An 8,550-nucleotide genomic window follows, 5' to 3' on the forward strand; every position below is an offset into this window, starting at 1 on the left:
GTTTAGGGCATTATTATAAGACATAGATTTGCATTGACAGACCTCATAAACCTTTAGAACAATTTGATAAACTTTCAAGGAGGCAGGTTTCTTTATGATATTTTCCTTCAGCGTTTAAAGCAAGTGATATTTAATTGCTTAAAATCATATAACTCCGATAAGTTAGAAGGGCGTAATTTGGATCAAACCCCAGGTGCCCGGGCCCTCCTTTTATCATCACAAACAATGCCACATAGTACTCATATTAAGCATTTAATATCAGGGAAATACCATCCCAGACCATAGATCCATTAGATTTATTGGTGACATAAAAATGTAAATCAAACAAACACGCAGGTAATAATCAAAACGCCCGCTGAAATTTCGTAAATGCGGACATGTTAATAAACGATCAATATTATACGTTATATCAAAAGGTTTACGATTATTAAGTTCATATTTGACGTCGACTATGCTCTTTCTGATATGTGACTATGCCGGTACATAAATCGATTTTGATGATAATTATGATAAATATAAGTAATTCAGATGCGTGTCTCACATATTTGGTTACCTTGTATTATAACTTTGATTATAATTTATGTTGTCTGTCATGATTTGGAAAGCCCAACTAGAACATTGTAAAAAGGTTGAATATTGAGGTGACTTGTGCGATGTTTTATTCATGCTTGCATAAAAATTCCAAGGCCTGAAGGTTCTTAGATACTAATCTGTATAGGGCCGTACCTACAACTGTAAACAGTATTCAAATTATTGCAGTAGGTATTCAAATTGTTTCAGGCATTGTTTCATGCAAAAGTTATTTTCGAGCTGAAGTTAAGCTGCGACTTTCTATTTTATTAGTATTCTTTTTACATGATAAAATTATTTTCTACCAAGCAACATTATTTATTTATAGGTACTATACGTAATCCATACCATCCATTATATCTATGTCCATACTAATATTATAAATGCGAAAATGTAGCTGCCTGTCTGTTAGCTTTTCACGACCCATCCGTTAAACCGATTTCGAGGTAAGTACAGGGATAGCTTCCATTCATACTAATACATATTATTACAAACGCGACAATATGCTGGTCTATATTCTGTCTACTAACTTTTGTCGGTCCATCATTTAACTGGTTTCGACGAAATTTGATGCAGAGATAGTTCAGATAATTTGCACTCCAGGCGAACATTTAAGCTACTTTTCGTCTCGTTAAATCAGAGAGTTCCGATGGGACTCTTAAAAAACCTTAATCCACGTGGACATAAGTCGAGGACATTATCTATTTAGTTCAGAGACAGGTTGCATCCTGGAGACAGATATATGGCTTCTTTTTATCCCGGAAAATCAAAGAGTTCCCACGGGATTTTCAACAAGCTAAATCCACGCGGACGAACATTTTAGACAAAATGTTTGTATTAAAGAGATTTAAAAAATGAGTACTTATTGAAAAAAAAATGTTGATGCGACATCGTGCGCCGGTAGAAATTATAATATTAAGAGTCAGAGTAACTGTACTTTATGATATCCTAGAAACCCCTCCAACTGTGTTGTGGCGCGTATCATCGGTGCGAAAATCACCTTTTTACGCACGCAAACACGTTGCGTATACAGACACGCGTGTGTTCAATGGATAAATGATTACCTTGCTATCGGAGATCTTGCGAACATCTCACTCGTTGGGCAGCTTAGCTACCGTCTATAGTAATAAACAGAAATCCGATACCGGCCTGTGACAGCCATTTAAACTCAGATCTCAGATAAGCGGATCGTTTGCTATATTATTTACAGCCTTACCGGCTTGCGCCAAAATCAAAAACATTTTTAGGGTTCCGTAATCTTATTAAGAACGAGTAAATGCGAAAGCGTATTTATTTTGTTGGTGGATTTTCCTTCAATCACGGCGTAACGGAGAGACGTAATTTTTTGAATCGCTAATTCTATTCCTATTTTTAAAAAGTTAACCTAGTTGACCAGTTGTAGTTGAGTTTCATGTGTTTTTATTTTTTTCGGTCATTGTTTTTGCTGCTTGTTAAATATTAATTACTTATTGTTTATCTAATCTAAGTGTAGCAAGTTTTCTTTTCTAGTTTAATATTACTCCATAGATATCAAAATAACTTTTACCCCAATTTTATTACTTTTGCATAATAGTTTCAGAAATGCATGGCCACATAGCAAATTCAAATTTTGAGTTGATTGAAATGTTACTGAGATAGAAGATATTGCGAGATTGAAGACAGAATTATAAGTCAATATAAAAGTATGTCAAAAAGACTACGGAACCCTTTATCGTAGCACTCTCGCTTTACCAATTTTTATTTATTAATAGTTTCTGATTGCCGGATCGCTTTTGATGTCAACATAAATTCATGATAAATAGTAACACTTTGTTTCTTGACTTCAGATTAAATCGAAGGTTTTTAACATCCTTTTTCATTTTTTGCTGCTTATGTTCAAACTGTACCTATTGCCTATATGCGACTACGTCCGCATGGACTAAGTACACACATTTCAAACCCCTATTTTGCCCCCTTAGGGGTAGAATTTTTAAATATGTATCCTTTGGGTACATCATAATATCTATCTGCTAAATGTTAAATGCCAATTTCAGTCCGATCCGTTCTGTATGTAGTTTGAGCTGAGAATTGATAGATCAGTCAGTCAGTTAGTCAGCTTTCCCTTTTATACATATAAGTAGAAGATTTATGGGCTTCTTCTCAGATGGGTGCGTTTGGAACCCTCGTAGCTTCAATTTTAAGTTTACGCTATTAGTGATCAACCATTAGGAGGGCTCTCTCCGTCACTCGTTTCATACAATCGTAGTTCCAATTTCATTTGAATATTAAGCAACCAAAGTCCATGAAATTTTGCAAACATATTCTAGAAACTAATATCTATGTCTGTGGTTTTCCAGATTTCTGTTAAAATATTCGGTTTCAAAGTTAAGCGGTCTTAAAAATTCTCATACAAATCTTTGAGCCCCTGTAATTTTAAAACTACATATTTTTAGAAAAATCTAAAATACCACAGACACAGATATTAGTTTCTAGAATATGTCTGCAAAATTTCATGAACTTTGGTTGCTTAGTATTCAAATGAAATTGGAACTACGATTGTATGAAACGAGTGACGGAGAGAGCCCTGTTAACATCATTATCTTACTTTTCACAATTGACAATCAAAAAGTGTACCCAAATTGAATAAATGCTTTGAGTTTGAGTTTTGAATATGAACTGATGAACTGCCAATACGAGTATGAAATCGCATCACAGATGCAAGCACACAGCTGCAGATTTTCGGGCCTTTATTAATTTATTCATTTACCCTTCACGCCCCAAATCCTCCGATAGTGGAGGGTAGTGCCGCGTGCGCGCGATCCATCATATCGCTGACGCAAAACAAATTGATTCGCGAACACGCGTGATTTGTTGCTCTCATGTAATAAAAATACCGTGCTAGATGCTAATAAAAAACAATACAAGATAAATAATGAATGGAAATCAGTCAAGTGTGAGTCGGAATTCTTAAATCTATACATAAAAAGATTTGGCCTGACAGAGTGATCTATCAATGTATCTGAGGCTAAACTGCTTGGGCTTGAAACTTGGAATTTTGACAGAAGATAAGTTTCTTTTATGAGGCAGGCGGATCACTAAGAAAGGATTATCGGAAATTCTACCCTTAAGGGATTTAAATAGGGGATGAAAAGTGAGAAAAACCATCATTTTTCAAAAATTCCACACGAGCGAAATCGGGATGTATCAGCTAGTAGTAGAAATAAAGAAAATATATGATAGTCTGAAAATATAAACATTTGTCAACGAATGCATTAAATAGACAAACAATATAATAGGCTAGACAGATGTGTTTGAATCGTATTTTGCTTGTGAATTGTATGTTGGGGAATTTAAAGTAAGTAATAATAGAATGATAGATGTAGACCTGTAACATTATTTCAATGCCTCTATTCAACGGTTTCACAAATTGGCACCACAATCGCAACCGTAGGGTTGCTACTTGACAACTTCCGCTTTTTTTTTTTGCTGGGTATATAAACTTAAAATGCAAGTCATAAACAATAAAGTACAAGTAAATAAATAGTCTCTGCAGGGACAAAAAAATATTTTAAGATCTAATTTTCAGCATAATAATGTAACTTGCTTTGAAATATGCAATAGTATGTATGGGAATATATCTACCTAAAGTGAAGATAAAAATTAACTTAAATTAATTAACTAAACAACTCGAACGATCTTTATATAGTACTACGTAATAGACTGCTCATTCTAAACCTAAATTTAGCGGGCAAACTAATAAACAAACACACATTCGCATTTATAATATTGGTAGTGATAAGTTGCCAACCCTAGTCGCGGTGCATCCGAACATTTTTCATAGCATTTAATTTGGCATTATCAAGCTTCATTCAGGGGACCGAGGGCAAAATCGGAAGCGATACCCGTTTTTATTTCCTCCCCACACTGTTGTATCGATTCCCCACCGTCACCACAACGGGGTGTAACTTTATAATAAGACCTGGTCAAACACAACGAGTTACGGTTGCGACCATCTACTGAGGAACCACATACACTATGATATCTGTCGCGCATCTACATCTTCAAATGCCTCTCAAAAAGCAGTCCTCTGCAGCCGTATTTTGCTAACTGCCACTGTGAGTGTTCTTTGTGAGGCCAAGTTAGGCGAACTAACACTAAGCTCGGAAACCGCAATCAAATCTTTGTAATGTTACGCTTGAATCGCGCAGCTCGATGCGACATTTGGTATGCGACAACAAATGGACTCCCATGGCGCAGTGTGATAGCTTTCATACCTTTTCTTACATTACCACATATAATTAATCTTTTTTTCTTTTTGTCAGCCCTAGCACAGACTACGGTCTATTTGGGCTGCAAAATTCCAAACACCAGTCTGTTTTTTATCTCGTGCTTTAGTCTATAAAAAATGGTGAAAAATGTTTCTCTTTAAATTAAGTCTATTACTAAATGAATAAAAAATAAAAATAATATTTAGAACGCCTATTTAGAAAAAAAAATATCATGTGACACAAAACTGTCAAACTTAGTACCGGTATGGGTGACGCTTCCAAAATCGATGACCGGTACCGACTGATATCGATAATATCATCAAATTCTATGCAAAGGCTTACAACGCGCTTTAAAACGATTGTAGTACACAGAGATCGCTGGTGTTACTGTAACTTCTAGGAGCCAAGAAGCTGGAGACATTGTCGTCATACATCGTTGCCGTTACGCGTTTTATATGACCAGAGCTCAATACTAATGTTTGATTGATGTTCTTTATCGTTTGTTAACCAAACTGTCGTTTTATATGGTTTGATTTTATAGACGCGCGTCTTTCTAGACGTAAAAGCTTCACAGTCAAAATACATTTATTATTATTGTCTACTATAAAAATTTAAAAGCATTTGTTCATTATAGGAATATTATGTAACTTATTAATGTAATGTCAATTAAAAAATAATGTGCCCTTTACTATTATAATAATTATCTTTTGTGTAATCGCCGCGACTTATAATTATCTAGTAGGTAAATTGAAATTGTTACATATTTCGTTCCAATCTCTAACCACTTTTGTTAATATTTAGCAGATTTTTTTGAAAGATTTAAAAAAAAAGCAAGTCGCTCTTTACTTTGGTGTGTATTCAAATTTCTTTAAGATTTGTTTTCTTTTTAGGTTGGTACCTACACTCAATCTAGCTACTAAATTAAATGTTACCCTTTCAGTTCTAAAACAAAGTTAAAGCTTTTATTTCAAAAAGCTTAAAAGATCCCATTCCTTGATCAAACTTCCCTACATAATTACTTTATTCGACAATAGAATCACAGATCTGAAACTGTTTGTTTAGATCTAATGCATATTAAAATCTTTATTGTGACGTACCCAAGTAAACGATATCGTTTACCTTTAGAAATGTGCACACAACTACAATCGTTATTCTGTTCTACTGAAGGTTTTAAATATAAAATACATTTAAGATTTTTCTGTGCAAACTCGAGGCACCCCATACAATTTGATAAAGACGTAAATGCAATGAGCTTGTGCCAAACCGGTCCGCTTGAATGTACCCGCGGCTTTACTACGCCATTGTTAACAATTTAATTGGCATCAGTAAAATTAACATAAGGCGGGGGTCACAACGATTTGAATAAACAGCTCCCTGAATTAGAAACTTGGATCGCAACTAAGATAACACGACATATAAAGGTATACCTATATATTATAAAAGTTAATTGATTTCATGTGTAGGTATATACCTACTAGTACAAGGTGTAACCAGAACCCTAGCAAAAACTTAGGGGTCAACTACATGAGTTTTTATCAGGTAGCACAATCCATACGAATAGCCCCCTTTTTTGTAGATACTATTGTTCTAACAATATATTGGTCAGCTCCACCGCATTTCAGTATCAGATTGTAGATAAAAAATGTCACAAAATCGTGCCAAAGAAAAGAAAAAGCCCAGTTTGTTTCGCTCTACAAAACACTTAAGATGCAGCTTGACACTCAATTGACCGGAATTCCAAACCTTCTGCTTCTGAGATCTTTCGTACATCCACGTGTATGATGCAGTAGGTAAGTATACAGCACTAATAAATAAAATCGGCCGTAAATTTACGAATACGGTATTCACACATTCTTTTCAGTTTCCCTCATTACCCATCTATACGTTATGCTAAACAGCCAAACACAATAAAAATGTAATGTCGCTTTAATTTCATATTCAACCAAATCAAATTACGGATGGCCCAAAGACATAAATTTCGACTCCGAAATCATAAAATGAATGAAATGGTGTATTAGTGAGCGAGTAATAAATTAAACATTTATTAGTAATATTAAAGATCAGTAAAAACTCAATAAACGGATGAGACTGACGTGCTATAAAATCTCCAAATGTTCGAAGTATATAAAATGCATTGTGCAATCGTACAAGAGTTCTAACAATGCATGGTTACAATAGATAACAAAGCTTTTATTTGCTTAAAATTACTTGTAACTATAATAAACAATTATTGGGTATTTCCTTCATGTATAAGTGGATAAATGATAATAAATACATGGATAAAACTTGCATAGAGAAGAATAAAACTTTACAGAAATTCAACCTACAATAACAAGTAACATACCTACGTACGTATATATTTGTTGTTTGTGTTCAGAATATTAGAAAACTTCATACAATGTAACTTTTCTTTATCTTTTCAAAAGTTTTATAATATTAAACCAGATTTGTTCTTCTCTTGAACAAGTAGAGTTCTAACAGCACACATAAATGCCATTTTTAATTTATCGAATTAACAATTTTACTATAGTTTTCAAATTTATGAACATATCAATTTACAAACAAGTTCCAAAACATATTTACTGCAGATTGTAAAATATAGATACTAGCTTTTTCATGACATAATATATTAATATAATATCGATAAACGTTTCGGTATCAAATATCTTTGATACATTAATGTCATTAAAATATCATCATAGTATAAAATATGGCTCATACAAATTATACACTAGAATATTAATGATAAATAATAAAGATACAATCTTTATCTACCTCATAAAATAATACTACATAACGTAGAGGTCTAGATCTCTAGACTCTGATTTCTAAAAGGTCCATACAATTATTGTATTTTTAAAAGTGAAGGTTAATTATTACGATTGCCTGTGACACGTATACCTATGGTAGATATGCGTAGCGACACAGACTACATCGATATTGGTATGGAGTTCACGCATCTTTTGACACATACGAGCGTGCTTCAAAAAATGGCGGCCCGTTACGATTGGTCTACTCCAAAATGTTTTGATCGATATGATGTGATATTACTCTTTAGGAACTCCGTCGTTAGGATTCCTAATAGGTGTTTTCAAACATAAAACACCATGTTGCACCATAACTTTCCCATATAATGGTAATACCAAAGCCTCTCGAACTTTTATAAAAGTATACCAATAAAACAATAAAAAAACGTATTGACAATAATTTATTCAGTACAAGCTCGGAGCCAGTGTAACGCGGAGTCGAGATCGAGTGAACAGGGAGTTAACGCATTTATAAGATCATTTTATAATAATGTTAAGCTATTCAAGATGCGTCTGTTTGTTTATTGAATTTAAATGAGCAGATTTTGAAGGGATTTCACTGTTGAATAGATGGGTAGTTTCAACTCACAATACACAGAAAATCTTAGATAGATATATAATATATGTATGCAATCTATATAGCGATGAGTATATATCCAATTGTGTTTTCTACTGTTTCCTACTATGGGCTATATACAACAATTTTATCCGTCCGCCGGCCTTGCAACAATATACCGACTATTATTAATTCAAGGCATCGGATTTGGTATGGCAACTTTGGTTTTGGTATGGTAAAAAATTATGTACCAAAACGCCGCAGCATTTTCCGAATTTGAATCTCTATGATACCTTCATAAAATAGGCTCTTAATTTTTGGATTTCAAATCAAATTTACTCACAAAAATACGCACATGGAAAACCGCAGG

The sequence above is a fragment of the Maniola jurtina genome, chromosome 12 (genome assembly GCF_905333055.1).
Source record: "Maniola jurtina chromosome 12, ilManJurt1.1, whole genome shotgun sequence".
Lineage (NCBI taxonomy): Eukaryota > Metazoa > Arthropoda > Insecta > Lepidoptera > Nymphalidae > Maniola > Maniola jurtina.